Source organism: Girardinichthys multiradiatus, chromosome 9 (assembly GCF_021462225.1).
Source record: "Girardinichthys multiradiatus isolate DD_20200921_A chromosome 9, DD_fGirMul_XY1, whole genome shotgun sequence".
Lineage (NCBI taxonomy): Eukaryota > Metazoa > Chordata > Actinopteri > Cyprinodontiformes > Goodeidae > Girardinichthys > Girardinichthys multiradiatus.
Genome location: NC_061802.1, coordinates 46,369,846 through 46,378,046, shown reverse-complemented (window position 1 = coordinate 46,378,046; position 8,201 = coordinate 46,369,846). Strand labels below are relative to the sequence as shown.

Genomic DNA, 8,201 nt, shown 5'->3' with positions numbered 1-8,201 from the left:
ATACATTGCATATTTGCAACACAGATGTTGTAAATGGTGTTGGGCGGGCCCAAATACCTGAATGGGTGGGCCCAGCCTCCAGGCCTGCCCCTTGGGGCCAGGTCTGTCCAGATGTCAAGTTTAGTGTCTTCATGAGTTAAAAACTGCCACTGATTTAAAAGAGGTGGCTGTTTTATTAGAGGACCTGTCTAGTAAGAGGTCAAGGTAACAGTTGATGTTGCTACCAATAATTATGTCATGATAATTATATTCAACATAATGTCAAAAAACTTACTAAAGAAGTCAAGGCAATCACAATTATGGGCATAAAAAATCAAAAACTGCAACTGAGGTAGAATTGATTTACAATAGTGACAAGAACATATTGCCCACCTTGGTCTGCACATATAGAGTGGTCTTGCGGACAAGAATTGCAACCTCTCTAGCCCTCTAGGAACACTGGTTTTTGGGATGGTGAAAGAAAATAGGACCTGATAGAAAGCAAAAGGTGAAGAAGGGTTTAATTTAAAACATCACAAGGAAGCCAGGCTTACAGCCTTTATTTTTTCCCTCTGACAAATATGTTGGTTTTTTAAGTAGACCTGTACAGGGTAAATGACATCTCACATCATGAAGGTCCTAGAGAGACTCCTGTTGGCCCACCTGAGTAAGCAAACAGTAAACCATCAGGACCCCCTTCAGTTTGCTTATTGCTGTGGAGTTGGAGTTGAAGATGCCATCATACACCTGCTTCAACAAACCCACTGTCATCTGGACAAAGCCAGTGGCACTGTGAGGATCATGTTCTTTGATTTCTCCAGTGCATTTAATACAATCCAACCTGATATGCTTTGTCGGAAACTCCAGAAGACTCAGGTGGAGGCCTCAACAATCTCCTGGATCAAAGACTACCTGAGAAACAGACCACAGTTTGTGAGACTGAAGGGTTGTGAGTCTAACCAGGTAGTCAACAGCACAGGAGCACCACAGGGGACTGTACTCTCACCATTCCTTTTCACTCTGTACACCTCAGACTTCCAGTACAAGACAGACTCTTGTCATCTGCAGAAATACTCGGATGATTCTGCAGTTGTGGGGTGGATCAGAGATGGGCAAGAAGCTGAGTACAGGAAGGTGGCGGACCACTTTGTGGCATGGTGTGGAAACAATCATCTCATGTTGAATGCGACTAAAACAAAGGAGATGATTGTAGATTTTAAGAGAAACAGGAATAAGTCAAAAACTATTTCTATCATGGGAGAAGAAGTGGAGGTGGTGGAGGAGTATAAATACCTCGGTGTTCACCTGGACAACAGACTAGAGTGGAGATGCAACTGTGAAGCCAACTACAAGAAGGGACAGAGCAGACTGTACTTCTTGAGGAAGCTTAGGTCCTTTGGTGTTTGCAGCAAGATGCTGCATATCTTCTATAAGTCTGTTGTGGAAAGTGTGATCTCTTCTGCCATCAGCTCCTGGGGAAGCTCAACAAGCTGATAAAAAAAGGCTGGCTCTGTTCTGGGGACTCCTCTGGAACCTCTGGAGATCATTGTGGAAAGACGGATTCTTCATAAAATGAAAAACATTATGGAGAACCCTGAGCATCCTCTTCATGAGACTGTACTACAACAACAGAGTGTCTTCAGTCAGAGGCTTCTTCAGATCTGCTGTAAGACGGAGCGCTACAGGAGATCCTTCCTGCCCACAGCCATCAGCATCTACAACGGCTCTTTGAAGAAACCTTCATAATATGAGCTGTAACAACATTTAATTTCCCTTTGGGATTAATAAAGTATTTTTGAATTGAATTGAATTGAATGTCACGTTCAAGGTGGAAAGATTAATCGTGGTCTCATTTTTTAACATTATGACAGCCTGGCATTTTAAGAAGAACCCCATGTATGTCTCCTGATGTGTTTCCTCTACTAAACGGTTTAAAAAAAAAAAAACATTCCAAATTACAGATCTTATTTTGCAAATAGTCACAGATCCCCACGTCTGCATTGTCATAACAAAAGCACAACTTCAATTCAGGTTAAGAGATCTGATCTGACATCCGGCTTAGCACTAAATGAGCTGTCCTGACATTTTGAAATACATTAACATTTTTGGAGGAAGCCACAATTTGAACTCAGCCACAGCATTAGGTGTCAAGCCATTTCAACCCCATGTGACCCTAATTAGACTAACGACAGAGGAAGGAAAAGGTGTGGCAGGGGCTGAGATCAACATCCGGGAAGAAACTTGGGCTCGATCTCTGCGAACAAACTACAATCGGTTTTTGGAGGGATTACGCTCTTTCTTAGGACAGAAGTTTGATCTTGGGACCAGGTTTTTTTTTTTTTGGCTTACTGGATAAACTTTCTTTCATATTGGAAACGGCAGAATAAGGCATAAACTGGTATGTGAATGGTTCGGATGGAAGTACAGGCAGGAGACGGGGAAGATATGGATATTTGAGGGATGGAACTAAAATATCAAATCTAGATGAACAGAAACTCAGTTTTAAAGGAATTTTATATTTCATAATTTACATTCAGGTAGGTAGGGGGGAGAGGAAGAGGACGTGGGAAAAAGGAGGTAGGAGGGATGTTTGAAAGTCAGGGTAACAAGCGAGAGTTGGAAGGAAGCAGCTCGGATGAAGAGAGAATAGTTAGAAGGAAAATACTGAAGGAAGAATTTAAAATAATAATAAAATTAAGGAATGAGAAGGAGCATGATAACCTGAGCCCGATAGTAATTTCTAGAGAAATAAAAAATAAAATAGGAGATGTATAAATGGTGAAAGTATTAAGAGACGTAAACTTATTAGTGACGTGTAAAAAGAACAAAAATGAAAGCTTTACATGTAGAAAGCATTGGGGGAAAAAAATGGTTGTAGAGAGAAAGAGTTTAGGAGAAAATAAATCAATCTCGGGGGTGATTTTTGATATCCCTCAGGATGAAGATTTTAGACAAAATAAAAAGAAGCATTACTGGCGCAAAAGTGAACTTGCTGAAAAGATTATCAAAAACTGTCAATGGAGAAAGAGTAGGAAGTCTGTCAGTGATGACTGAATTTGCAGAGACAATCTTGCCAGAAAACATAAAAATAGGATTCTTCAGCTTCCAAAGTAAGACCATACATCCCTCCACCACTTAGATGTTACAAATGCTAGAGATATGGACACATAGCAGCAGTTTGCAAAGGAAAGCAGAGGTGTGCAAAGTGTGGAGAAGATCACAAGATAGAAGACTGTAAAGAATTGCAAAAAAAATGTAACTGTGGAGGACAACATAGGTTTACATATGGAGGATGTGAGGTGAGGAAAACAGCAAAGGAAATCCAACAGAAGCAGTTAAAAGTGTGAAAGGACAAAAGATAAGAAAGGTGGAACAAAAAGAGAGAAATTCCTCAAAAACTGCAAACAGAGGAGAATATTGAGTTATCGGTAGAAAAATTAATACTATTTGTGGCTTACGTCATCAATTGCACTGACCAGGCCAAACATAAAACTGAAAAAATTTAAATAATTGTGAGAGGAGCAGAAAAATTTCTGGGTTTCAAAGAGGGATCTTGGGAGAACATCAATAAGAGGTTGGAAACAGAGGGGAGACCAGGAACCTCAGCTGATAACATATGAGAATATTACAGTGGAATGCTAGAAGTCTGGTAGCTAACGGACAGGAACTGAAAATATATATTAATAAACTTGAAGAGAAACCAGAGGTGATTTGTGTACAGGAGACATGGTTAAAACCAACATTAGATTTTGTTATTAAAGGGTATGGTAGTATAAGAAGGGATCGACTAGAAGGAAATGGAGGAGGGTGTGTGATATTTATAAAGGAAGGAGTACAATATTAAATATTAGGAAAAGGTAAAGATTTAGAGTATATAGTTGTTGAAATTTGGAGAAAAGAAGGAAAATGTGAGATAATTAATTTTTATAATCCATGTAAAACATTATCAATGGAGTGGATAGAGGAGATGTTGGAATATCTGGAGGAGAAAGTAATATGGTGCGGGGATTTTAATGCTAATAGCACAATATGGGGAAAATGTAATGATAAAAACAGACAAGTTATAGAAGAATTAATAGAAACAAAAAATTTAGTATGTCTTAATGATGGAAGGGGTACAAGAATTAATGTAAGAACAGGAACAGAGTCAGCAATTGATTTAACTTTGGTATCAAATTCGTTAGCTGGTATATGTGAGTGGGATATAGATAAAAACACAACAATAGGTAGTGATCATTATCCCATTAAGATCAAAACAGAACTAACATTAAACATTAAGAATATAAAAATAAATAAATGGAATTTTAATAAGGCAGACTGGATTACATTTCAATATCTCAGTGAAAAGAATCTAGGAAAAATAGATATGAAAATGGATGTAAATAATATAAATGAATGTGTTTGTAAGATAATTATAGAAGCTGCAGAAAATTCAATAAAGAAAGGAGAAAGACGATGTGATAAGAAAATGGTACCATGGTGGACAAGTGAATGTAGAGAAGTAATAAAATTAATTTAAAAGAAATCCAATATTTCAGAATCTCATTGAATATAAAAGAAAACAAGCAATGGTGAGGAAAATTATTAGGAATGCAAAAAGAGAATATTGGAGAAATTTTTGTAGTACGGTAGGGAGAGAAACAAAAATTGATAAAATATGGAAAACAATTAAAAGAATGAAGGGTATTTAGAAAGAATATGGATATTCAATATCAAATGTAGAAAACACAACTATAGTAAAAGATGAAGAAAAAGCTGAAATACTAGCTAAAACATTTAATAAAATTCATAGTTCAAGTAACATTAGTGATGAGGGAAGGAAAGGGAGGGAAGCCACAAAACTGAAATATAAATATTTACTACAGAACACTGAAGAAACACATAACTTAATGAATGGACCATTTACAAAAGCAGAACTGAACTCTGTGCTTAGAAAAATTAAGAATACGGCACCTGGTAAAGATCAGATTTGTTACACAAAGACGTCATATTAGAGCTTGATAATAAAGTCTGGGAGGAGGAGGAGCTGCCTCAGAGCTCGATGGAGTCAATCATCAAACCAATAGCTAAACCAGGAAAAGACAATACAAAACCAGAAAATTATAGACCTATTGCTTTAACATGAAATGTATGCAAAATAATGGAAAAAATTATTAATAATAGATTAACATTATTTGAGTAGCAACGGGTATATTACTAAGGTGCAAAGTGGTTTTAGAAAAGGGAGAAATATTAATGATCCAACGTTGTGTTTAGAACATGAAATCAGAAGAGCACAAGTTAATAAAGAAAGTGTAGTAGCTGTATTTTTTGACATAGAGAAGGCTTATAACATGATGTGGGTTGAAGGATTAATGATTACATTAAATGAAATGAAAATTACTGGGAAAATGTTTAACTGGATTAAACATTTTTTAACAAATAGAACTCTTCAAGTTAAAATAGATCAAGAAATATCAACAAAATATGCTGCAGACAATGGAACACCACAAGGTAGTATAATAAGTCCAGTATTGTTCACTATAATGATAAACGACGTATTTACAGAAATTGGAAAATAAATAGGATGTACACTTTTTGCAGATGATGGAGCCATATGGAAAAGGGGGAAAAATGTAAAGATAACTGGAAAGAAAATACAGGCAGAGATAAGAAGGATAGAAGAGTGGGCTTTTCAATGGGGATTCAAGTTCTCAGTCGAGAAAACAAAAGTTATGGTATTTGCATGAAAAAAAACGAGAGGAAATAAAATTAAAATTATATAATCAAGAATTAGAACAAGTTAAATCTATAAAGTTTCTAGGAATATGGTTTGATGAGAAAATCCTATTGAATATACATATTCAGAAAATAATAGATAAATGTAAAAAAGTATTAAATATTATGAGATGTTTGGCTGGTAGTGACTGGGGAGCAGAGAGGGAAGCATTAAAACAAATTTACACAGGATTGATCAGATCAAATATAGATTATGGAAGTATTATATATGGTTCAGCACCAAAGACACATCTGGAAAAATGAGATATTATTCAACATCAAGCATTAAGACTTTGTACAGGAGCTTTCAAAACAACCCCAACAACAGCACTCGAAGTAGAAATGAGAGAAATGCCATTAGATTTGAGGAGAACACGATTAACAATAAATTACTGTTATCCAACAAGAGAAATCTTGAAGCCATGCTGGGAAAAAGTTAAAAAAGAGACAAGACGTTTTGGTTGGATCATTAAAAACATAACAGAAGAGTTTCATATACAAAATATAGTAATAAGTCCGATACTGCCACTAGCTGTTGTACCACCCTGGATCTTACCAGAAGCACAGGTAGATATGTCATTGATGGAAAAAAAGAAAAGAACATGCATATTAGAGTTAAATATAGTACAGGAATATGTTAATAATTATTATCAATACCTTCAGATTTATACAGATGCATCAAAAATAAATGATAAAATAGGAATAGCATTCATAATACCGGAATTTCAAATAAGAGTAGGAAAACTAATCACAAATGGGTTATCAGTAAACCCAGGAGAAATGTTAGCAATACCTTTAGCAGTACAGTGGGTGGAAGACATGAATCCTTTAAAAACAATAATTTGTTCAGATTCAAGCTCGGTATTATTGAGTTTAAAACATAACCATTCAGACAGCAGGCCAGATATTCTACTAGAAATACAGCAAACATTATTCAGAATACAAATGATGGGTTTATCAGTAGTATTTTTATGGGTTCCAGCACATATTGGAGTTAAAGGAAATGAGATGGCAGATAAGATGGCTAAGAAGGCAACACAAAATCATATAAATTTTACAGAACATTTAAGTAAATCAGAAACAAAAAGCATCAAACTGATTGAAGGAACAATGGCAGAAAAGGTGGGATGGGGAAAGAAAAGGAAGATGGTTTTATAGGATCAAAAAGGGAGTCGGTGAAAAAAGAACTGGAAAAAGGAGGAAAGGGTAATAACAAGACTAAGATTAGGACATACAGGACAATGTGACCACTGTGGGAAGGATGAAACAATTGAACATGTTTTTATAGAGTGTCAGAAATATGAGCTGGAAAGAAGAGGTATGAAGAGAGAATTTGAAAGGATTAAAGAAAAGTTTAGTATAATAGATTCATTACAAAAGACAATAGGGAGCAAACATATACAAATTATTTTAAGATTTCTAAAAAGAACAAAATTATTTAATAGAATTTAAGTATATAGGAAGATATTAATCCATGATGAAATTATGTCCAGATTTACACAGACGCATCAAAAACATGAAAAAAAATAGGAGTAGCATTTGTAATACCAGAATTTAAAATAAAAGTAGGAAAAAGAATTACAGATGGATTATCGATATATTCAGGAGAATTATTAGCCATATTGCTAGCAGTGCAGTGGGTGGAGGATATAAAACCATTAAAAACAATAATTTGTTCAGACTCAAGTTCAGCATTATTAAGTTTAAAACATAATCATTCAGAGGGTAAACCAGACATTGTGTTGGAAATAAAACTTACTTTATTTAGAATACAACGGATGGGATTAATATTAGTGTTTTTATGGGTACCAGCACATGTAGGAGTTGGAGGGAATGAGAAGGCAGACAGGATAGCAAAGAAAGCAACACAAAACAACATTAGCTTTATAATTAATATTAGTAGGTCAGAGGCAAGAAATATAATTAAACAGAGAATCAGGAAAGGGTGGCAAAAAAGGTGGGATGAAGAAAGTAAAGGAAGATGGTTTTACAGAATCAACAAGATAGCAGGAGAAGTAAGAACTGGAAGAAGGAGCAGAAAAGAGGAAAGGTTAATTACAAGATTAAGAATAGGACATACAGGACTTAATTCTACATTGTTTAAGATAAAGAAACATAATACAGAAAAATGTGATCATTGTGGAGAGGAGGAAACAATAGAACATGTAATATTGAAGTGTCAGAAATATGAACAAGAAAGAACAATTTTGAGGAGAGAATTTAAAGGTATTAAAGAAAATTTTATTTTGAGAGATACTTTGCAAAGAAGTTTAGGTAGCAAACATATTCAAATTATACTTAGATTTTTCAAAAAAACTAAATTAATAAATAGAATTTGATTGTTGTAATAGTAAATAAGATTTAAAACAATGAAGAACCGCACCTCATACCAGTCAGTGGCGGTAATGCACATCATAACGTTATTTGCCAACCGCCAAAAATAATACAAGAAGAAGAAGAAGAAT

General features: G+C 35.1%; 1 protein-coding gene across 7 annotated transcripts in view; it reads left to right on the top strand.

Moving 5' to 3' along the window:
• mcf2l2 (MCF.2 cell line derived transforming sequence-like 2) overlaps nt 1-8,201 on the top strand; it is a 176,052-nt gene that overhangs the window by 135,540 nt on the left and 32,311 nt on the right. The gene's annotated exons all lie outside the window — the stretch shown is intronic.